General features: G+C 40.1%; 1 protein-coding gene across 2 annotated transcripts in view; it reads right to left on the reverse strand.

The window, feature by feature from the left end:
* Nucleotides 1-23,511, reverse strand: part of LOC109409873 (GTP-binding protein Di-Ras2) — a 539,614-nt gene that overhangs the window by 153,688 nt on the left and 362,415 nt on the right. The gene's annotated exons all lie outside the window — the stretch shown is intronic.

Here is a 23,511-nt window from a genome sequence, read left to right on the forward strand (position 1 = left end):
TTTTGGTGCGTCTACAGATCTGGTTGTATTCCGTACATTTCTTAAACTCACAAAAGCAGTCCTCGCCTTCTTGATCCGTGCACCTATGTCGATTTTGATGCAGCCATCGGCTGCCAATTGGCTACCAAGATTTCGAAAGCTTTCAACATTCTCCACTGATTGCCCAACCAGGGATGGGAACACTCACTTTTAAACAGTTACACTCACTTGCTGTTTTCTCAGCTCAGAAGCGTGCAATCAAGAAACAATGTATGGATGACTTTTGCATTGTGGTTTTGTCTAAAACTTTGCCGAACAGAGTAGGGGTCGCACGCGCATACCAAAGTCGTGACAGAGATGTAAAAGCGACTCTCCACGAGGTGAGTGTAATTTACATTCACCTCGTGGAGAGTTGCCTTCGCAGCTCCCTCACGACTTCGGTATGCATGTACGACCCCTACTTTATTCGGCAAAGTTTTAGACAAAACCACAATGCAAAAGTCGTCCATACATTGTTTCTTGATTGCACGCTTCTGAGCTGAGAAAACAACAAGTGAGTGTAACTCTTTGCAAGTGAGTGTTCCCATCCTTGTGCCCAACTACCGCAAAGCTGGAAGGGTTGACCGTGTTTACATACAACGATTTGGTCTTGTTGACGTTAATGGTAAGACCTGCCGCTGAGGAGCGATTGGCAAGATAATCGAGCTTGCTCTACATATCAAAGCGCCGTTGAGTTAGGAGAGCAACGTCATCAGCCAGTTCGAAGTCATTTAGGTGCTCCATGGTAATGGGCTGCCACAGCAATCCGTGATGCGATTCACGGCCAATCGCACCTACCTGGATCTCGTCAATTACGATGAGGAACAGTAGCGGTGATAGTAAACATCCCTGCCTCACTCCAGCAACTACCCGGATGGGATCGGACAAAACACCGTTATGCAATACTCTGCACGATAATGCTCTGTATTGTGCTTCAATGAGGCCGATGATTTTCTCAGGGAGACCCTTGCGCCTGAGGGCTTCCCACATGTTTCCGCTGTTAAGACGGTCGAAAGCTTTTTCGTAATCAATGAACACCAGGTATAGAGACTCTTGGAATTCATTGATTTGCTCCAGGATGATACGGAGCGTGACAATCAGGTCCAGACAGGATCGTCCGGCACGGAATCCTGCTTGCTGCCGTCGGAGAGTTGCGTCAAGTTTCTCCTGTATCCGGTTAAGGATCACTTTGCAAAGGACTTTGAGAACGATACACAGTAACATGATGCCCCGTCAATTATAGCATACAGTCAGGACACCCTTTTTGGGTACCTTTACTAAGACGCCTTGCATCCAGTCGGCCGGAAATGTCGCGGTTTCCCATATGTTGCAGAATAATTGATGCAGTAGTTGTGCGGATACTACGGGGTCATATTTGAGCATCTCAGCTGATATGCGATCGACCCATGGGGTCCTGTTCGATTTCATGCTACGGATGGCTGTTTCTATCTCCTGCACTGATGGAGCTTCGGTGTTGACACGGGTAATGCGTCGAACCCTTGGCGGATCATGCTGAGGTGTTGATGGCGTGGCCGACACTTGGAAAAGGTTTCTAATGTGCTCGAACCAGCGTTTCAACTGGTCAGCCGGGTCGATCAGTAACTGTCTAGACGTGTCCTTCACGGACATCAAAGCATTCGTCTTGGTCCTACTAAGGCGACACGTGAGTCCAAGAAGACGGATGTCGCCGGTGTTTGCGGTTTTCTCGCCTTCGTCGGCTGGGGAGTCCGCCCAAGCTCTTTTGTCCCGTCTACATGAGCGTTTCACTTCCTTCTCGAGAGCCGAATAGCGTTGACGGGCTACGGCTTTGGCTCCTCGTGTTTTCGCTCGCTCTATCGCGGCTTTGGCGTTCCTTCGCTCCTCTATCTTTTTCCAGGTATCATTTGTGATCCACTGCTTTCTCCGGGTGCGTGACTCACCCAAATTATTCTCGCCGGTAGCGATAAAGGCGTTCTTGATGGCGATCAATTGATCTTCTACGCTTCCACCTTCCGGAATATTTGCAGCACGGTTCTCTAGCTCCTCGACGAAAGACCTTTTCATCGCAGCGTCTTCCAATCGGCGTGTGTTGAACCGGCGCCCGATTTTCTCCTGTCGCTGGATACTGGCAATGCGCAATCGGATCTCGCCGATTAGTAGATGATGGTGGGACGCAATGTCGGCGCTACGTTTGTTCCGTACATCAAGAAGGCTCCGTCTCCATTTTCGGATAATGCAGATGTGGTCAATTTGATTTTCCGTGACGCCATCTCGGGAAACCCATGTCTCTTTGGGCACTGGTCGATGACCATGGCTTCCCATGACGTGCTCATAGTCCGAGTTGTTGGAACCAACCTTCGCGTTGAAGTCACATATGAGGATCTTGATATCATCTTTCGGAATCTTGTCCACGACAGCATTAAATTGACTGTCAAAGTTCTTTTTGTGTTGCAAGGTTTCGAATCCGTGTTCTGAATTTGGCTACAATTATCCTCTCATTAATAGGTTCCCACTTCATGAGCGCTGCGTGGGCGTGAATGCTGAGCAGGAAGCCAACTCCACGGTGGCGAGGAGCGTGTTCACCTCGTAGGCCAGAGTATAGCAGAATGTGACCCGACGCCAATCTGTGTTCTCCAAAGTTCGGCCAACGGACTTGGTTCAGTCCTAGGATCTCAAGCTTTATACGGCATGCCTCATTGGCTAGTTGTGCCAGTTTACCCTGCTGGGCTAGGGTTAATACATTCCAAGTTTCAATTCTTGTCCGATGTTTCGCGCTAAAAGTCGTTGCTATTGAATCAGTTCCTAATCTTTCATTTTCGGTTGCTGTAACGTTTTTTCGGTTTCGGAAATAGTAGGTTGTTGGCCTACGGTCCCCTATCCACCGTGGTGGGGCTGCCACCTTAGGTATAGCTCCCGGTGGAGGATCATTTCATACTCAGCCGCTGGATGCCAGAACAGACGCTGTTTGAGCCGCACCTCCTTGGTGAACAGACGCTCGAGACGTACCTTCCCAATCTAGCTGATTTCAGATAGACAGCAGTGCCCAGGCTGCACTACCAGCTAAGCACACAACTCTTAGCTGGCGGTCTTAGTCATCGCTTGACCCGTGGAAGCATAAGGTAGGAACATGAGGTAGAAACTTGTGAGGATTTCAATGGGACACCGCAACATTAGGAATCAAAATTAAATTTTACCTCCATAAGACCAAGCCCACGCATGGGCTTCATCAAGCATTTAAACGTTAAGGCGAAACTGGAAGCATTTTCTCATTTTTTTGGTTTTCGATTTTTTATTAAATAACGAAGCAATATTATTAAAATCGGTTTCGTGCACAAGTAGAGTATTTATCAAGGTACACTCCCGTTCAAAAGTTTGGGGTTACCCCCTCAAAAACATGTCATTTTTTTAGGCCCGTATCTCCGCCAATTTGCGTCCGATTTCAAAACCCTAGGTTTCATTCAAAAGATAATAAGTCAAAGAAACTTTGAACATGATTTAAAAGAAACCTTTTCAAAAAATTTTGTATGTAAACTTAACCCAAAGTTGAAAAATTTTCTAAAAAATGAATATAAACTTACAGCAGTGTCGCTGGAAGTTGGGTCGACCAAATTTTAAGATGAGAGCGGTAATATGACCCATTTTCTATTAGCTTTCAACTGCTTTTTACAGAACTTGGCTAAGAATTAAGTTAATTATCTTTGAAATGAGCCAAAAATAATTAGAATTGAACTACAGATGACGAAGATATCAACAAATCACTTTTCCATGTTTTACGATAGTGACCCCAAACTTTTGGCCGATACAGCATTTTGTGGGGTGACCCCAAACTTTTGGTCGATGACATCAAGGATTGATTTACTTAATAACTTTTTTTTCTAGATTTTTTAGCTAAGTTCTGTAAAAAGCAGTTGAAAACTAATAGAAAATGGGTCATATTACCGCTCTCATCTTAAAATTTTGTCGACCCAACTTCCAGCGACACTGCCGTAAGTTTATATTCATTTTTTAGAAAATTTTTCAACTTTGGGTTAAGTTTACATACAAATTTTTTTGAAAAAGTTTCTTTTAAATCATGTTCAATGTTTCTTTGACTTATTATCTTTTGAATGAAACCTAGGGTTTTGAAATCGAACGCAAATTGGCGGAGATATGGGCCTAAAAAAATGACATGTTTTTGAGGGGGTGACCCCAAACTTTTGAACGGGAGTGTATCTTCTGAATTTTTTCGTGGTGGAAAATGTTTTTCGTTTTTGCAGAACCCATTTTTTTGTGAAATTTTGTTCAAAAATGGTTTCTACAAAAACGAAAAGATTTTCCATCGCGAAAAAAAATCAGAATATACCTTGATGTTACAATATTATAAGGAAAATGCAAGGGATGTAATTATTCAATAAATCTAATTATTGAAAAAGATGCACAACATCTTAAATTTAGATAAATTGATTGCGAGAAAGGCAACATGGATATCGAAGAGATGGACATTATTTTAGATAAATTTCCAACCCTCAAGCCGTACAGTAGGCAACAAACACATAATTAAAAAAAAGATTGCTTGAATTCCGGGATTAAATACAATCACACATTCTTGAGAAAATGATATTTTTAAACGAACCAAAACTGGTACAAATCTCCAAGGGAAGTTCATTTTTTATTAACAGTTTTCAGTCTTATCCAAAACCCCTTCTTCCAAAATATGAGCACAGATTATTATACAGAATAAGATTTGCAATAACACCACAGAAATACACAAAATATTGCGTTGATTTACAAAAGTGCAAAAAAACCGATGGTAGGGATAGAATAGAGACCACCGGTGCGCAAATGTGTCCGATCATTATTTTACTCACATGGAAACGAACGACCGGTGCGAAAATGGGTGGATAACGAAATTGAAAATCGTTAACGACGTGCTGTTGCGTGTGTAATATGAAGCCCATGAGTGGGCTCAGTCTAATAGGAACAGTGTGCCTAATGATGTGGCAAGCGATTTATGATCGAAAAAAGAGAGACACGATAGTTCTCATATTTGTGCATGCAATTGAGGAAAGAAAATTACCGACTTATGGGTAGTAAGGAGATCGCAAGAAATTGTATTGACCATTCCGGTCACGGAAAAATAATGCACTGAATAAAAATTAATTGAGCGATTCCGTTTGAAAAGCATACCGTGATTTCGGGTGAAATTGATCAGTGGGGTGAAATTGATCGACCTGAGGGCCATTTTTATTTGATAAAAATAACGCTTTAAGCTTAAAACAATTTGTAAAAAATGTCCATCATCTTGTTCAAGAGTCATTGAATGATGAATTAACATGTTTTACAGCCAATTAGTCACATATTTCTGTATAAAATTTAATATTTTCAGAAACTGCGTGTTAGGCGAACTTCAAGGACACTTTCAAACTTTTGTTACCGTAGCTGTATCGTACATGTAATGGAAATTCGAATGAATGTTTCAAGCTGCCAAGTATTCGCTAAACCTAATTTCGTCATCAAAAGTTCTATAAATATTGAAATTTATGCATAAAATTGTACTTTTCCTGAAATACATGTTATATTTAGTATGGAAATTGCATACTTTCAGGCATTTTCTTAGGATTTATTAAACTTTAAACTTAAATGATTAAAAATGTATAGAACTTGTAAAAGTTTAGCATAGCTTTTCGCATTCCGGGGTGGTTAATTGGGGGGGGGGGGGGGGATATTTTCAGCACTTACAACAACATTTCATTGGCTGATCAATTCACCCCGAAAGTAAAATTTTTGACTTTTGACTTCAAATGTAATTTTTTGTAATAAAATGATTTACAGTAGAATTTTCAACCTCGTTGACTGATGAAAACCATTGTCGTACTTGTTTTAAAGCATTGAATTTAACCATATCGATAAGTATTCAAAAATTATTCATCAAAAACTGCGAAAAGTGATCAATTACACCCGAAATCACGGTACCTCGCATTATGCTTTGAAACCCTTCATTTGATAATACGATCATATTTTTTTAACAATTTCGCTTATTATTGTTGGGAATATGTATTTTGTGCATTCGAGCACCCCTCGTAATCGAGACTACAAATGTGTACACGGTGTGTATATGGTGAAGGTTTATCACAAAAAATTAGGCATCGCCAAATCCGCCATTATTCGAAAATATGGACTTTTAGCTTTCATTTAACGTGTTCCCCAAAAAAATCCACCGGGGGATCCGGAACAATTTTTTCTGATGAAATAAGAAGGAATTTTAGTTGAAATTCTAACGACTGTTTCATATGTTGCTATTTGGGATTTGTGGCGCAAAGCAAACAAAAAAGCCAATAATGCTTAAAATAAAAAAATCAATGTGATAAGTAATATACAAAGAAAATACAGCCTACTTTGATTTGCACCTACTTTGATTTAAAATTAATAGAAATAGAGCAAATAAGTGGTAACATTTGTTATTAATATCTTATTATGATATGTAAGGTGATCGCAAGACATTTCTTGGTCTATCCCGATGCGTGTAGTATTCAGGAATGGATTTGATTAAAAAAAGAGCAAGCGTAGCTTTTTTACCCGTATTTCGGAGCAGAAAAAAAAAAAAACTTAAAATCGAAATTTTCACAAACAACATTTCTTTAAAATTGCGGGCAAGAAAAAACGCACTGAATTGAACTTTCTTGAGCGATTATGTTTCAGGTTCAGGTATAGTTTATGGACTTTTTGTTTCATAAAACTATAATTACCCACGAACTGACGTACAGTCAAAGAGAAAAACCCTAATAAATCCACCTTGCGGTGATGGTGCCTTTCTCGTGTCTTCGAAAACACATTTCAACACAACTCAGTGAAATGTTGATGATTATCGCACTTTCATACGTTTAACAGAAATCCATGTCATGGCATCAGAGATCACATCATTTATCTGGTTTTTGATTTTTGAGCCTTGAACTCTTAAAAAAAAACAGCCGCAATCTTGAATTTTGTGCCGCCATTTAAGATTTATGTCCAGCAGCTTGGAAATTCTGGTCGCTATTTTTGGACTTCAGACTTCTTCCCCATATCAGATACACCCATATTGAATGGTTTTAGAGCCCAAAACTCCATTAAACAGCCGCCATTTTGAATGTTGAGACGCCTTCTTGGATATTCTGGTAGCTATTTTTGAACTCCGGTTATCTTCCCCATACCAAATATACCCATATTGAACGGTTTTAGAGCGTAAACCTCCATTAAACAGCTGCCATCTTGAAGTTTTTGCCGCTATCTTGAATTTTGAGACCCCATATAGCCATATAGTGAACATATAGCCTTTCAGTACACTTCGATGTACGAGAAAGGCAAAACAATATTTTCGAGCTTAAATGCTGTAGAAATCTAAGATATTTAACTAAACCAATAGATTGAAAGATCTGGTTTTGATACACACTTAAAAATTCTGAAATTTGCACGAGACAGAAACATCAATGAACGTAAACATTTTCAAGACTGAGTCACAAATTGGACTCAATTTTATGCGCATCATGTAAGTCCTGGTTGGTTGCGTTAGATGTCAACAAATCCACTTCACCAGAAACGTAGAATCAGTATTACATTCATCTGCCTTCTTCCATCTCGGTCAAATAGCCGAGAGGTAGGAGATGTGGCTCACAATCAGCAGATCCTGAGTTCGAATCCAGGCATGTTAATATTATACTTTTATATGTTTTATTTATCAGATCGGTTCTAGCGATTGCTAGACGCTAAGAAAATATAAGTCCTAGGAGACGTAAATTTACATGTTTTGACCTCTAAATGTGTGTCTTTGAAGACGCTCGTATATGTCAGGATCAGGACACCTTAAATTACATGATTTTTTTCTAGGTGTGTAGAAAATTCAACAAACTTTCGAATGAGGGTTAAAAAGCTGCGATAAGTTTGACCATTTTCAAGTTATAGCCAGTTTGAGACAAGCAAAGTTAAAAACATGTAAAGTTCAATTACTATGTAACGGTTGAGATTTGACCATATGCGTACACATTTTTTTCACTATTGATGATCCTCTATCACTCCTTAAAAAGTTTGCATTCACCCATTGGGACCCCCCGGAACCAGTTCCGGAACACTACCGGTTCAGATATGGTCTGATACTGTTTTCCTGCTAACCGTTCATCAGGTTATCGAAAATGCCGCTGTTTGTTGTGTCGAATGAATCAGTTATGTTCAATTTTATATTTGGTCACTTCCGGCGGAACACCCAGAACCGGTTCCGGAATACTACCAGTTCATATATAATCTTATAATGTTTTCCTGCTAACAGTTCATCACGTTATCGAAAATGCCGCTGTTTGATGGTTCTCTTTTATATTTAGCCGCTTCCGGCGGGACATCCGGAACCGGTTCCGGAACACTACCGGTTCCGAAAATGGTCTGAGACTATTTTCCTGTTAACCGTTCACCATATTAACGAAAATGCTGTGGTTTGATGTGTCGCATGCATGGGTATGGTTCTCTTTTGTGTATGGCCACTTCCGGCGGGACATCTGGAACCGGTTTCGGAACACTACCGGTTCAGATATGGTCTGAGACTATTTTCCTGCTTACCGTTCATCAGGTTATCGAAAATGCCACGGTTTGATGTGTCGCATGGATGGGTTTGGTTCTCTTTTATATTTGGCCACTTCCGGCGGGACATCCGGAACCAGTTCCAGAACACTACCGGTTCTGAATATGGTCTGAGACTATTTTCCTGCTTACCGTTCATCAGGTTATCGAAAATGCCACGGTTTGATGTGTCGCATGGATGGGTTTGGTTCTCTTTTATATTTGGCCACTTCCGGTGGGACATCCGGAACCGGTTCCAGAACACTACCGGTTCAGATATGGCCTGATACTGTTTTCCTGCTAACCGTTTATCAGGTTATAGAAAATGCCGCTGGTTGTTGTGTTGCATGAATTAGTTATGTTCAATTTTATATTTGGTCACTTCCAGCGGAACACCCAGAACCGGTTCCGGAACACTACCAGTTCATGTATGATCTGATACTGTTTTCCTGCTTACCGTTCATCAGGTGATCGAAAATGCCACGGTTTAATGTGTCGCATGCATGGGTTTGGTTCTCTTTTATATTTGGCCACTTCCGGCGGGACATCCGGAACACTACCGATTCAGATATGATCTGATACTATTTTCTTGCTAACTGTTCATCAGGTTACCGAAAATGCCGCTGTTTGATGTGTGGGTTTGATTCTCTTTTATATTTGGCAACTTCCGGCGAGACATCCGGAACCGGTTCCGGAACACCACCGGCTCTGATACGGTCTGAGACTGTTTTCCTTCTTACCGTTCATCAGGTTATCGAAAAAGCCACGGTTTGATGTGTCGCATGGATGGATTTGGTTCTTTTTTATATTTGGCCACTTCCGGCGGGACATCCGGAACCGGTTCCGGAACACTACCGGTTCTGAATATGGTCTGAGACTATTTTCCTGCTAACCGTTCACCAGATTAACGAAAATGCTGTGGTTTGATGTGTCGCATGCATGGGTATGTTTCTCTTTTGTGTATGGCCACTTTCGGCGGGACATCTGGAACCGGTTCCGGAACACTACCGGTTCAGATATGGTCTGAGACTATTTTCCTGCTTACCGATCATCAGGTTATCGAAAATGCCACGGTTTGATGTGTCGCATGCATGGGTTTGGTTCTCTTTTATATTTGGTCACTTCCGGCGGAACACCCAGAACCGGTTCCGGAACACTACCAGTTCATATATGATCTGATGCTGTTTTCCTGCTTACCGTTCATCAGGTTGTCAAAAATGCCACGGTTTAATGTGTCGCATGCAAGGGTTTGGTTCTCTTTTATATTTGGCCACTTCCGGCGGGACATCTGGAACCGGTTCCGGAACACTACTGGTTCGGATATGGTCTGATACTATTTTCCTGCTAACTGTTCATCAGATTATCGAAAATGCCGCTGTTTGATGTGTGGGTTTGATTCTCTTTTATATTTGGCAACTTCCGGCGAGACATCCGGAACCGGTTCCGGAACACTACCGGCTCTGATATGGTCTGAGACTGTTTTCCTGCTTACCGTTCATCAGATTATCGAAAATGTCGTGGTTTGATGTGTCGCATGCATGGATTTGGTTCTCTTTTATATTTGGCCACTTCCGGCGGGACATCCGGAACCGGTTCCGGAACACTACCGGTTCAGATATGGTCTGAGACTATTTTCCTACTTTCCATTTATCAGATCATCGAAAATGCCGTGGTTTGATATGTCGCATGCATGGGTTTGTTGCATTTTCATGCCTGGCCCCTCCCAGAGGTACCGATCCGGAACACCTAAATGCCCATAACTCCGGAACGGCTGGACCGATCCGAACCATTTTCAATAGGAAACAATGGGACTGTATGCCGCGTCGAATGAACCGTCGGTCATTAAAATCGGTTGAGGTTTACTGCCAAAAAGTGATGTGAGTTTTTTGTACACACACATACACACATACACACACACGCACACACATCAACACACACACACATACACACACACAGACATCACCTCAATTCGTCGAGCTGAGTCGATTGGTATATGTGACTCGACCCTCCGGGCCTTCTATCAAAAAGTCATTTTTGGAGTGAACATATAGCCTTTCCAGTACACTTAGTGTACGAGAAAGGCAAAAAGATAAATATTGTTTGCTCTCAATGTCATAATAAAAAAAATCACGCCATCTCTAGAATGGTTTACTTCATTTTTCTTCTTTGGTACCAAATCCTCGTATGTTTATTACGATTGGGTAAAAACAAGTTAAGACCTAGATTTATTTTCGACCCATAACAACTGTCAAAATTTTATCTCGATTGGCTGCACTATAGTTTTGCATGAGCCATCCAAAGGTGGCATAGAATGTATTATTCTAAATGATACCTTTTCAAAGAATGCACCACGGTGCTCCCCAGACCGTTATTATAAAATAAAAATCTCCATCCAATCGGTGCCCACCATTCGTTTTCTATGGCTATCCTGCATGTCTGGACAAAATTTGAAAAAAATCGTAGGGCCCATTTTTGAGTTACGCCCTTTTAAAGGGCGTAAAGGCCAATATTCAAAGAAAAAATCGAAATATTTAGTACTTAACCATTTTTTAACGATTTTGATGAAATATTTTCTTGAAGAATTGTATTGCATTGAGTGTTAGATTTGTTTAGCATAGTTTTTTGTTGAAATAATTGAAGTAAATATGACGTTTTTGTGAGTAAAAGTGTATTTATATGAAAATATTTCAATAATATTTGTAACTTCTCAGGTTCAAATACGGTAAGAAAACGTGAATGTATATAAACAAAAAATAAAGTAAATGAAAGGAAAGCTTTTAAAAAGAGAAATTTAGCATAACATGTGAAAAGTGCCTAAGTGCTTTTTGTAAACAAACACGTTTCGATCGCTGTAGGGCCCAACTGTACTCACGAATATCTGCACCCTTTACCGATAGCCCGAAGATTGCACTTTCTGAAACATGTTTGTTTACAAAAAGCACTCAGGCCCTTTTCACATGTTATGCTAGAAACTATATGATGTGTGTTTGAATAAATGGAAAAAGAGCTGTTGTTTTAAGCCCATACTAGTTTTATTCGCACAAGACAAAAAAACTAATCAATTCTGTATGAAATCAAGAACACCAATATGTGATGATTTAAAATTTTTTAATGATAATTACATCTAATCAGATATGTATTTATTGTATTTCAAAACGTAATATTTTGAATAAGAATGTAATGTATTATAAAAAATAATACCTACACTGAATGCCGCTTTACGGTGATAAAGACCACAAAAATGTGTTTAAATTTACTATCGGTGCCGAACCCAATCGCGCGCTATTCGTACGGGCGGTTGCACAGGTGCTGCGGTGGAAAGAGACTTTCGCTCACTGTTGCAAACAACTCAAGGCTACTCGACTATGTTTTAACAAAATAGCAAGGTTGGATTTAAGTACTATGATACCTTACGTAGATTACACAGCGTAACAAAAAATAACTTTTTGTCTGTCTCAAGAGCAAACTTATGTGTCTCGGAAGGATTTTGGGCTGCTGAATGCGAATCCGGGCTCAGATTTGCTCTAACACGTCACAATTTTGAGCTATACCTCAATTTATAGGGCAAAATATGCGATTTATGATAGGTACGATATTTCCCTCCAAAAGTTGCATGCAAGTTTTCATACTAACATAAAATGCTTAAATCTATCAAATTTGATTAGGTAAAACGAAATATTTTGCATGAGTAGTTAATTTAGATGTTAGTTGACCAATTAACCTTTTGATTGCTTAAAAAAATATTTCCAAGCTTAATGGCTTGCAGTCAAAAAAGCCCAAAATCGCATATTATGCCCTATAGATTCAGGTATAGCTCGTCCACATAGTTTTTAAAAAATAAGACAACACGCTGCCAGGAAGCGTTTGTGGTGTGATAATCATGTTTTCCAACAGTAAATTTACACACATTTTTGTAGTCTTTATCACCGTAAAGCGGCATTCAGTGTAGGTATTATTATTTATAATACACTACATTCTTATTCAAACTATAAGGTTTTCAAATACAATACATATCTGATAAGATGTAATTATTTTTAAAAATTTAAAAAATGTTCATGATTTTATACAGAATTGATTCGTTTTTTTTTGTCTTGTGCGATAAAAACTAGTATGTAGAGGGCTTAAAACAACAGCTCTTCTTCCATTTATTCAAACACACATTATATCGTTTCTAGCATAACATGTGAAAAGAGCCTAAGTGCTTTTTGTAAACATGTTTCACATTGGCGTAGCTAGCTTTTTCTTTTCTCTCACTCACTCTCCTAAACAACCTCGAGAAATAGAAGGATGAAAGAGGGAGCACAGGCCCCCTCTTGCATCCCGCTCTTTCTCATGTTTATTTAGGAGAGTGAGTAAGAAAAAAGAAAAAGCTAGCTACGCCAATGATATTTCCGAAAGTGCAATCTTCGGGCTATCGGTAAAGGGTGCAGATATTCGTGGATACAGTTGCGCTGTAGGGCCCCCCGAAACGTGTTAGTTTACAAAAAGCACTTAGGCACTTTTCACATGTAATTCTAAATTTCTCTTTTTACGAGCTTTCCTTTCTTTTACTTTATTTTTTTGTTTATATACATTCACGTTTTTCTTACCGTATTTGAACCTGAGAAGTTACAAATATTATTGAAATATTTTCATATAAATACACTTTTTTTTATGTCAACTCACAAAAACGTCACATTTTCTTCAATTATTTCAACAAAAACTATGCTAAACAAATCTAATACTCAATGCAATACAATTCTTCAAGAAAATATTTCATCAAAATCGTTGAAAAATGGTTGAGTATTAAATATTTCGATTTTTTCTTTGAATATTGGGCTTTACGCCCTTTAAAAGGGCGTAACTCAAAAATGGGCCCTACGATTTTTTTCAAATTTTGTCCAGACATGCAGGATAGCCATAGAAAACGAACGGTGGGCACCGATTGGATGGAGATTTTTATTTTATAATAACGGTCTGGGGAGCACCGTGTGCACGTGACTTCAAGTTCGATTTAATCGTTAACCCTCGAGCGATCGCGCTGTTGTATTATGTACAACACGTTGAAAAAATCTCGCTTTTTGTACTCAGCATTAGCGTGGTGCTGACGCAGGTAGTCAACCGCGCGAGTTACCGAAGGTTAAGACACTAGAAATATTGTGACCGATTGCTTCTCACACTATTTTTCCTATTGAAACCATCAATGGCTTGTGTAGTCGGAATAAATAAAACATTTTGGAAAGACGTATGAAATCTGGTTATGAATCAAATATGCAACAAACGAAAAAAAAACAATTTTGTGAACCATCCTAATATTTGCAGAGTTTTCCAATGGTAGTCAAACATTTCTACATTATTTTAAACTGGCAAAACTTCAACATAATCGGACATTAGTTTTCAAGATTTTGCGATATTTGAGGTTCTTTAATGCATACCTTTTCTTTTTCAATTTTCAAGTCAAATTCAATATACAATGAAGTGTGCCGGCTTTCTTTACAAATATTACCAGTCAAGAGAATTGTCAGACAAAACAAGCAACAAAGAAGACGCGGCGATTACTCTTTATCCCAACTGGTAACAGATAATGACATAATCTCGACATTTTTTGTTGCAGACAAAACGGAAGCTGAACTTGTTGCGTACTTTTCAACTCGTGAATAATCAATTATTACTAACCCAAAATCAAAACTTCTTGATCATACATCTTCAGCAGCGTTACAGTGTTTACAGACTCGAAGTTACCGCTTGAAAATCACAATGCAAGACTTAAAAATCTCAAAACTCGTGGTGTACGATCTTTGTCCTATTCTGTTCGAATTGGTATAAACCTATGTCGCATTGGGTAGAATGTCGCAACAAATTCAGGTTGCGACATTGTCGTTATTGTTGCGCGATGGATGAATTTTGATTCACTGAATATTACTAATAAACTTGTTTTTCTATACCTTCTTTAAGTTATACTTGGAGTTAAATTAAGGTTATCAGTCAACGCTGCATATTCAATGGATTATCAAAAATAGCAAACATTAGGGAACATGAGGCACACTTGCTTTTGCTCCCGTCACCGACTGCAAAAGCCGTAAGAACTCCCGTAGGAATTAACTTTTTCAAAAAAAATTGTCACAATGTACATAACATTGACTGTATGTAGCAGAATCAAGACACATGCATAAAAATGCATAAAAATGTGAGGCTAGGCATTTTATATGTATAAACACTAGATAGTCCATAAAGCCGAAACGGTGGCAGCGCAGGTCTTCAGCAAAGCTATGCTGAGAGTGACGGGTTCGAGTCCCAGTCGATTCAGGATCTTTGCGAAACATAAATGTCCACTGGTACAATACATACTAAGACGGTCCATGGACAAAGAAAGCTCTCCGCTAATATCCTAAGTGCTAGTTCATAAAACATTAATCTTAGAAACAAGCAGGCTTTTCCCAATTGAGACAAAACGCCAGAAAGATCAACAATATCTCTAAACATTTCTAGTTTTACAAACAAGGTGTTAGGGTACATAACTCCGTCATTGCGATTACGAAACAATATTTTCTTTTTGATTAGTCAATATCAGTCACAAATTCAACTGAAGTATAAAATTTCAAAGCAGTCTATGGTTGAGTTGGGCTGTTATTCCTGAAAGAATAATAGGAATAATACTTACTTTCTGTGGCAAAGTACACTGCTATACAATATATATGTATATACTGTATAATGGAAACAATTTATTTTAAGAATAAAAAGCTCTTACCAAATAGTTCAAGAAACGCTTCTAGAAAATGGCTTTGTAAAGAAAAGAGCAGAAGGCACTTTAAACAAATACATTCTCCTTATTTTTTACAACGTAGTAAACAGTGGCGCACCAAGTGTTACAAGGGGCAAGATCTGTAGCATTACATGTTTAGTTCAATTAATTGCTGTTAATAGAGTATGTGTCCTATGTACAAAATTCACATAGGCCAAAAATATAAATCTTGTTCCCATGTATATGCTATATTGTTTGTTTATAGTATTGGGAAAACAAAAGTATCTCAAACTTACACCGTACTGTTTAAATTATAAGCGGTTCGTCAATAACTTCCTCCCAATATATGGTCCACAGTGAGCAAAAATGTTCAAATGAAAAAGTTTGTCGAGGTCCCTCGGTGGATTTTTTTGATCGACCCGTTAAATGAAAGCTAAAAACCTATATTTTCGAGTAACGAGGAATTTAGCGATGCCTATTTTTTTGCGATAATATTGTTCTACCAGACACACCGTGATTCACTCAAATTTGAGTACTGTGCTAGAAACTCAGTGTTGGCTTGACGCACGGAACTGCAAAAGTTGGGCTGTTTCTCTCTTCGCTCTCTGACAACAACACAAAGAGCGCATGAAAAGGAAGACGAAAAAGAACTCAAAATTGAATTTAAAAGTACCTAATTTTGAGTTTTTCAGTTTCTCCGTGTGAACATGTTTTATGTTGTCGAGCTTTGTTATTGTTTATACAGTCTTAAATGTAAATAGTCAATAAATCATTCGTTCGTGTATCGTCAAACTGTATACAAGTAGTTTATGTTAACTCCGGTCCGGAAAGATCCTTACTCGTCCCGCTGTTGTGTGTCACACTGTGATCTCCAGTGACATCTCCAACAGGGTATGGGCCCAGGTATGGACGAGAAAGCGAAATTCGCCGCGTTCGACGGGGCCGGATTCCATAACTGGAAGTTCCGGATGGAGACCGTTCTCGACATGCACGGTTTATTGGATTGTGTCTACCGGGAGATCGGTGAGATTGACGAGTTGCGTGAGATGGCCGACGTTTCCGCGCAAGTGAAGACCGGGAAGAAAAGGCAAATGGTGGAGCGAAGTGCCGCGGAGAAAAGGTGCAAGGCGATTATCGTTTCGGCCATCGCGGATAGTCAGCTGGAGATTGTGAAAGACTGTGCGATTCCATAGCAAATATGGACACGCTAAAGGCGGTGTTCGAACGTTGTGGTATTGCCGGGCAGTTATTCATTCCTCCGGTTAGAATATGAAGAGGGGGGTGATAGTGATTTGCCGGAACATTTGTTGAAATTTGATCGGTTGATTCGTGAGTTGAAAGAGAGTGGTGCGATTCGGTGGTGACGGCCATCGACACGCTTCCCGGTGGTGTGACACTGGCGTTCGTGAAGAAGCGGTTACTCGATGTGGACCTAAAGAAGAATCTGTTGGCCCCTGTGGTCGAAAATGAGCGAGAAAGTGAGGGTGTTGCCATGACGAGCAGGCATGTGTGGAGAACCTTGAGGTGCTTTCAGTGCGGCAAAATTGGACACAAACAAGCCGACTGTCGTGTGCGTTTGCCAGTGAGTTCGAGTAAGTACGAGGTGGTGAAAGACCGAAATAATAGAACAGACGTGGTTGTTTAAGAAAAACGTACCTCGGATCGTGCAGACGTTTGCTTCATGGCGTCGCAGGAAGAAAATGAAGAAGCTGGTGAAAATGCAGTGGTTCCTAGACTCCGGTGCGACGGACCACATGGTGAAGGATCCCAGCTTCTTCAAAGTGATGCGACGTTTGGAGCAGCCGGTGCAAGTGCTTGTGGCGAATGGCGAGAAGATGACAGCGGAATTGTGTGGTGATGTAGTGTTGTTTGCTGACGTCAGCTGGAAAATGAAGAAATGGGAAGCGAAGGTAGTGTTGTACCTCCCCGGATTACAAAGCAATTTGTTTTCGGTGAATCGTATGGCGAGATCCTGATTGCAGGTCCACTTTGCCGGCGACAGAGTGAAAATTGTGAAGAAAGAGGAAGTCGTGGCTTTTGAGCACCATACTGGAAAGCTGTACGAGTTGGATGTTTGGTGTGAATGGCGACGTGATGAGGATACGACCATAGTTACCGTGAAGGATGCGGAGAACCCGAAGATGGCGCTGAACAGGAAGAATGTGATGAAGTCGCGAGAATTACAAGAAAATGAAATGCAGAGCAAAACGGGAAAACGGTTAAGAAAGAGAAGAAGAAGTAGAAGAAGTAACAATAAGAAAGTATCGTTGTGGACGATGTAGAGCGTGTAGGTAACAATGTTGCCTAGTAACACAAAACTGTTTTAAGTGTTTTGACCTTGTTTTTGACGATTGTTGTTTGAAAGGTTTTGAACTTTTTTGACGTTTATCGTTGTGTGAAAGAGAGAAAACTGACGTTGTATTTGTGAGATGAATTTTCAATAGAGCCTAAATTTGGCGATCTGACCTGGGAGATGTATTGAATGTTGACGATGAACATTGCTGAAGTTTTTTTTTTGTGTGTATTTTGTGATGATTTGGACTATTGATGATTGCATCTGTGGTATTTGTTAGTAAAGTTACTTGGGTTGTCGACCTGAGAGGGGGTGTTGAGAATATGTATTTTGTGCATTCGAGCACCCTTCGTAATCTAGACAACCAAAGTGTAAAGATACACCGTGAACATGTTTAATGTTGTCGAGCTTTGTTATTGTTTATAGTCTTGAATGTAAATAGTCAATAAATCATTCGTTCTTGTGTCATCAAACTGTATACAAGTAGTTTGTTTTAATTCCGGTCCGGAAAGTTCCGTTCTCGTCCCGCTGTTGTGTGTTCCACTGTGAGTGACATCTCCAACAATTATCACAACGATGGACGCACTTACCCTATGTAACATCGATAGTTTTTCATTTCGACGATGGCTTTTGTAACGTTATTGCTTTTTCAAACAAAGTATTCTGGATATTCAGAAACACCGAGCCACGTTAAAGGAAAGATCATGAGTACATATTCGACGAAAAAGGCACTATCACCACTAGGTGGATCAATCTGGGGTTTTTCGATTTTGCGTCACGACAGATAACTGCCATTTTCTGCTTGTTACTAGGTGTAATGACTTTCCAGTATTGACAAAAATAAAAATACAAACTGCTATTCTTGTCCAACTTTTCGATCCATTTGAACCCTTCTTCTGGAACTCGATTTTTTTACAGGTATTTTGTCCAGTGTGGTTTTGTGGAGCGTCAAAATGTCATCGGTTTTCAAATTTCCCCCGCAAAAGAGGACGGCTTCGGTATGTAAACTTAACCACGGAAAAGCCCTTTTTCAAACTCAGCTGGAATTCAGTACCCAGCACTTGATCAATCACCATACTCAGCGAAGTGAACTACCGAAATTCATCAAAATAAAGCATGTGTTCAGGACGGTGCCGTATCACCCCGATTTCTCCCCCAGGAGAGCGAGCTGACAAGTGATGGGAGAGAAACGACGACTAGAAAGAACGACGACCTCGTAGCCGATCAGTAGTTAAACTGAAGGCACACGAAACACACGCTACACAGTACAGTGAACACAACGGATTTTTTAAATTAATTGTTGGACAGGACAGGACAGCAAAAGGGACTAGCAATGTAAGATATTACTTAAATTTGTACATAACTATGTTGAACTTAAACTAAATGATTAAATATAATTGCAGCTAAAAGCAAGCTTAATAATAAAACAAAAACGAGTTTTGCTCTTTGGATCGTCCGAACAACGGTTCCTGGCCAACAGCATGTATCCGCAATAATCGGGACACAGAAATACAGCTGTAACTATGTAATAGATACATTGAAATTGCTCAAATTTTGTCTAATAACATCTTAAGATGTGTTCATTTCATCTACAAAATTTTATGTGAATCGGTGCAGTACTATTTGTTGTAGCAACGAAAGAGTAAAATGTGCGCCATTGAATTTTATACAGCCCTTAGTTTTGCTTGTCAGCGCTGTAACTTTTGAATTTGGCAAAGGAAATAGCAAAATTTTCGAACACAAACCTCTCAATCCATGTTCGTTGCATAGGCAAAATTTCAAACAAATCGATGCACTATCAACAATTTTTTAGTCGAAACATGTATTGGGACTGAACGTGATTTTAGCCCCTCAGACAGCAATTAGTCAGCACTCTTTATTATTTCGATTGTGCAATTGAAAGTAACACCGCTAGCCATGATGGTCTCCAATAGCGGAAGGTCCGAAAGAGATTGAAACTATTGAGAAATCATCATGTCTACAGGTCGTAAGCCCTGATAAAGTGTGGAACGTTTTGATGGCTGTGATCCCTGACCATCATGTCAAAACCCAGGGATACCCAAGTGACCATACTGTTAGGGTGTAGGGGTTGCATGTGTGAGGCGCATATATTGACAGGCATTGCTATGGACCGTTAGGGCTGAGTAGGGTCGAGGAATGGATCTACGATTGCAGAATTATACTGAAAAAGTCGTGATTCAGCAGTGGTGGCACCGCTTTCCGCTTTGGTTCGGCCTTGGTGGTTTGTGTGGGGTAGTGCGAGTGCGTGTCGGTGTGTGTGTGCTTTGTGCGTGCGGTGCTTACGGCTTCAGCAGGGTGGTTACTTGGGTAGTGTGGGATAATTGGGTTTGGGACTGAGGGGGTCGTCGTCGATAAGGCCGACATCATTGAGTGCTCAGTGTTGGCGGTTGTATTGGTGACGATTTCTTCAGCCTTAAGATCTCATTTATACCACGCACAGATTTTTGGGAAGAGGGAGTATTTTGTAATGCAAGAGAGGGATTTAAACTCTGCGTTACGGGTTGGGCGAGGTCATGCAGATAGACTCAACCCAGGTGACCGTGCGGCTCGGACAGTGATGCATGAATGAGTGCGGTGTGGGTGAGGTGCGCTGCCCTGTGGGTGCAGTTGAGTCCGGGTTGGAGTGGAAAGAGACCCTTCTCTACTCTAGGTCGGTTTCGGTTGTACGGGCGTGGTAGTGTTTGTCTTATTTGTGCCGTGTTGTGCGTGATTTGCGGCTCGAGCTGCGTGGTTACTTGGGAAGTATTGTACTCTGTAATCTAGATTTTGGTTTTAAGATGAAGCTAAGGCTGGGCTGTGCCTCGGATTTGTTGGGCGCAGGTCGGGAGAGCTGGTGGCAGTTTGTGCTGGGGGGTTTACTCGATTGGTTATTCACTGATGGTGGCCAGTCGATCGACTTATCGGCGCTGCCTGTCATTTGGTTCTTGGGGTTTGTGCTCTCGAGGTTCGGGGCGTTGCTTCGTTGTATCTTCGCTTTAATACTAATATTCCTTGTTTGATTTAACTGACTGTTTTTTACAGGCGTTTAACTCATTCTATTTCAAAGATTGCCAAATTTAAGGGTAATGGTTCAATATGGTGTTAGCTATCAGAGTGGATTAGAACGAGTTGGCGCCTACAATACACCAACACTGACACACACACTCCAATACTTACACGCACACATGCACCTACAACTAGCTGTAAAAGACCAGTGGGCGGGACAATGGTGCCTACCCAACAGTTGTAGGTGGGGTGTTTGGCTTAGCTACATGACTTGGTCCGGCAAGCCCATAAACATCAATTGGTAGACGTATTGCCTAGTGAAAAGACAACGCAGATGGGCGAAAGCCAGGGGATGCGTTGATAATAGCAGAATAGCAGAATAGCAGAATAGATTGTGCAATTGAAAGTACTATACCAATAATCATCAAATTTTGCAGGTATAGTATACTCATAATCAACTAGCTTTTGTGGAAATTTCATGGAAATTGGCAGTGAAACTCAAAAGTTATGAATAGGCAAAAATCGCACATGAAAAACACGAAACATTTTCACTAACACTCACCCCTATCAACACCAATAACTTTCAAACCAATTGATCAAAGTTGATGAAAATTTGCAGGGAATTGTCTCTATAAGTATCATAACTGCTAACGAAATTTCATAATTATCAGCACACAACTTTGAACTATAGCGTAAAAGAACCATCTAGTATGCGAATGAAAATTGATCATGATTTTACAAAATGCTTAAAACTACGTCTGTTTGTTTTTCATCCACAGTTAAAAGTAATGCATCGATTTTTATGAAATTTGGCACAAATAATAATCATACACTAAAGAGTTCTCAGTCAATTATTTGGCCAATTTTATCGATTCATTACAGAGCTACTGACGTACTTCTGTTTCCCGATTATTGCGGATACAAGCTTTACCTTATGAAATTTAGCCATAACTATAAAGTATGGATGCCATTAGAATACCTTATGTAAATTGAACATGCTTATTATGACCTAATTACATAAGATAAACTTATGAAAAGAGCAGAAAATCGTAAAATGATGCAGACTGGAATAGATCCATGAACGTCGAGATCACTGAGCCCGTACCCAACCCACGCGGCTATCGACGCTTGAGAATATCGTAATGCTCAATGTGTATAAAAGCCAAACTGTGAGTCGATTCTGCGTCATAAACTGACCTTATGAAATTCATTCTAGCCGTTATGAATTGTTTAAAGGCCATTTCATAAGTTAGACATTATGATAATCTTAGGTTTATTTGCCTGAGTGCATTGCATTTGAGTCCCAGAAGAAGGTCCCAAATGGACCGAAACGTCGAAAAGATAAAATAGCAGTATTTTTACTTATCAAGACTGGAAGGCCGTCTTTTCTGCTTATTGGCGATTCCCAGTGGCCACTCCGAATAGATCTGGACCGGTTCAGCCAAAAATCAAAATAGACTAATATGATCCCGTTGTACGGTACGTTTTATCGATGGCGCATTTTCGACAGAAGAAAACATATGTATCTACCACTGCTGCTCCTTACATTGCGTGATAGGAATCAAGCAAATATAAACAACGTCCCCTACCTCCCCTCCAATTAAGAGTGGACCTCTGCTTCCGAAGCTGATTTTTCGTAAGATATTGCGCGCAAACCCCAAAATTTTATTCCCACCTTTGGGTTTCCGCGCCGAAGACCCAGCGCCAGATTCGGCGACAAAGAAAACTGACAGCAGTCGCCGGACAGTTGGCAATCCTGATATTTGACGGCGGCCGCCCGGTAGTCATGTGAGTGGATTGTTGTCACGCAAATAGATCTTTTTGCTGAAAATGCATGTGTATTGAGTTATTGTTGACAGATTTTCTGCAGTGTTAGTGTGAAATTCAGCGATTTTCTGTATCGCGGAAGCCTTCGCTGGAAGAAAACGTCATGTTGTTCACCGAAGCAAGGAAAATTTTCAGTGAAAAAAGCAATAAGAAAACGTCTGACGTTTGGATGGTCAGAGACGGGGAACAGTGCTCAGAGCGGAAAGGGAAGAGCTCATACTTAGTGGGCAGTGTGTGGATTTTTATCGCGAACCACTGAATGGTCCATGCTCAGCAAGTGATACATTCGCGAATGTAACATTTCATGAACCAACATGATCGGGAACGCTCCCCGAAATGCTGTTCATTCTCTTGCCCGGTTCGATACGATAGCGCAATCAAGAGAGAAGATGCTCGATGACGCTAATGAAAGCGATGCATTCGGTAAGAATATTTTATTGCCATAATTCTTTTTTTATTGTGACTACACAACCTGCAACGTCATGAATACAGTTAAATTAAATAGTATTTCACGTTTTTAAAGCGAAAACGCATTAAATACTGATGAAAATAACGATTATTCACAGTTGCCCCAAGCCAACGATGAGCGATCATCGGTAAGTGTTACACTTAGGGGTCGTCCATAAATGACGTAGCTTTTTAGGGGGGAGGGGGTGTTTGTGATTTTGTGACGAAGTGTGACGATAGGGGGGTAGGGGTTTATGATATGCTACGTAGCTTTCTACTAAGTCTATTGAAAAAAATATTTCGTAATTAATAAAATTTTTACTTGCATTAAGTATCATTATCCAGTAAATCGAAAAAAAAAACAAAGCATTATTTTTTTTTTCACTCACATCGATGTAAATAACCAAAAATAGAGATTAAAAGCAGCCTCATTTCATAAGACATGCAGCTATCGGACGCAACAACTATATGTAAAAAAATAGTTTTGAAATCCTGCGTAAAGAATAATGTATTGTGTTTGCAGACAAAAATAAATTTCAGTCAAATCAGGCCGAACATTTCTATAGGTCCTAAGTGCAGATGAGAGGCTCTTTTTAAGTCTCCTCTTTTTCGATTATAATGCGCTTGTAAGAGCCTCTCTTTTGCAGATTGGACCTTT

This window comes from Aedes albopictus, chromosome 3 (genome assembly GCF_035046485.1).
Source record: "Aedes albopictus strain Foshan chromosome 3, AalbF5, whole genome shotgun sequence".
Classification (NCBI taxonomy): Eukaryota; Metazoa; Arthropoda; class Insecta; order Diptera; family Culicidae; genus Aedes; species Aedes albopictus.